Below are 2,311 nucleotides of genomic sequence, written 5' to 3'. Positions count from 1 at the left end.
CTATTATCAGAGTATTTCTCCAGTAATCATAGAGTGTGAAAAGTCACGAAGAAAACTATTTATTTTTGCTTTTCTGATGCATATTATTTAATACCAGCAATGCACTTGGGTCTTCCCTTCCACAGTTTTTACTCTAGATCTCAAAGGAGTACCTGATTTTTAATTCTTTTTCTTTTCCTTTTCTTTTGATAAGTGAGGCTTATCAACACTTAGTACATCACCAGATTTACTAACATCAGAACTTAACAGATGAGAAACACTATTGTAGTTGTTGACTTAGTAATAAGATAGACAAAGTAAACTTAACTAAGCTCAATATCATAATTTGCTTGTGTCAATAGATTTCCACATAAATAATTACTTCAAACATGGGATTTGTTAGTATATTAAAGACTATTAGGTCAGCATCTAGCATATTTATCCTCATTAGATTGAATAATCATAGAAACATTCATATCACTATCAGAGTTTAGAAATTCACATCAGACAACAATCAGTACTTAAGCAATTTTCAATTAGGCACATAATACACAAAGATAGTAATATTTGTAAATACTGATCATAAAGTCTGATGCATCAGAACAAAAGCTAAGCAGATTTAGAGAAAGAACCTGAAACCATTCCAAGTTCATTTACCAATCTTGTAAAAGTAGCTTCACATAGTGGTTTGGTGAAGATATCTGCTAGTTATTGATTTGTTGGAACAAAGTGCAATTCCATTGTACCTTCATCCACATGTTCCCTTATGAAGTGCTACCTTATGCTAATGTGCTTTGTCATTGAGTATTGAACTGGATTACCTGTCATAACAATAGCACTTTGATTATCACAGTAAATAGGGATTTTAAAATAAGTTAACCCATAATCCAGTAATTGATTCTTCATCCAAAGAATCTGTGCACAACAGCTTCCTGCAGCAATGTACTCTGCTTCTGCAGTTGATGTGGAAATTGACTTTTGTTTCTTGCTAAACCAAGAAACCAATCTGCCTCCAAGAAATTGGCAGCTTCCACTTGTGCTTTTCCTGTCAATTTTGCAACCTGCAAAATCTGCATCTGAGTAACCTATTAGTTTAAAGTCTAATTCTCCAGGATACCATAATCCCTTAAGATACTTGAAAATTCTTTTCACAGCTGTTAAGTGAGGTTCTCTTGGATCTGCTTGAAATCTTGCACAAAGACAGGTAGCATACATGATATCAGGTCTACTAGCAGTTAGATAGAGTAGAGAGCCAATCATACCTCTGTAATCAGTAATATCTACTGATTTACCAGTATCCTTATCCAATTTTGTTGCAGTGGCCATGGGAGTGGATGCACTTGAACAATCTTGCATTCCAAATTTCTTCAGCAAATTTCTGGTGTACTTGGTTTGACAAATAAAAGTGCCTTCTTCATTCTGCTTGACTTGAAGGGCCAGAAAATAGCTAAGTTCCCCCATCATACTCATTTGATATCTTGACTACGTCAGTTTGGCAAACTTCTTGCAAAGTCTGTCATTTGTAGAATCAAAGATGATATCATCAACATATATCTGAACCAAAAGTAAGTCCTTTCCATGGTTGAGGTAGAAAAGTGTTTTATCTATAGTTCCTCTGTTAAATCCATTTTCCAGAAGAAACTGAGCTAAAGTCTCATACCATGCTCTTGGAGCTTGCTTAAGGCCATAAAGTGCTTTATCAAGCCTGTAGACATGATTTGGATATTTGGGATCTACAAAGCCTGGAGGTTGTTCAAGATATACTTCCTCTTCCAATTCTCCATTGAAAAAAGCATTTTTCACATCCATTTGAAAGACAGTAAACTTTTTATGAGCAGCATAAGCCAAAAATATTCTTATGGCTTCCAATCTAGCAACTGGTGCAAATGTTTCATCATAATCAATTCCATCATGTTGAGAATATCCTTTTGCAACCAACCTTGCTTTATTCCTTGTAATTATGCCATCACTATCAGTTTTGTTTCTGAATACCCACTTTGTACCAATAACGGATCTGTTCTTTGGTCTTGACACTAGGGTCCAGACTTTGTTTTTTTCAAATTCATTTAACGCTTCCTGCATTGTTTGCACCCAATCAGCATCTTGAAGAGCTTCTTCCACTTTTTTTGGTTCAGTCTGAGAAAGAAAAGAATTATAAAGACATTCACTTGAAGTAGTTGTTCAAGTTCTGACACCTGCATCAGGCTTTCCAATAATTAAGTCAGGTGTATGTGATTTAATCCACTTCCTTGCAGATGAAAGGTTTTCTCTAGAACTGGATGCTCCCCAATGATCCATGCCATCTTCATCAACATTTTATGATGCTCCCCCT

This window comes from Apium graveolens, chromosome 1 (genome assembly GCF_009905375.1).
Source record: "Apium graveolens cultivar Ventura chromosome 1, ASM990537v1, whole genome shotgun sequence".
NCBI classification, from domain to species: Eukaryota; Viridiplantae; Streptophyta; class Magnoliopsida; order Apiales; family Apiaceae; genus Apium; species Apium graveolens.
Note: the sequence above shows the minus strand (reverse complement) of the source record.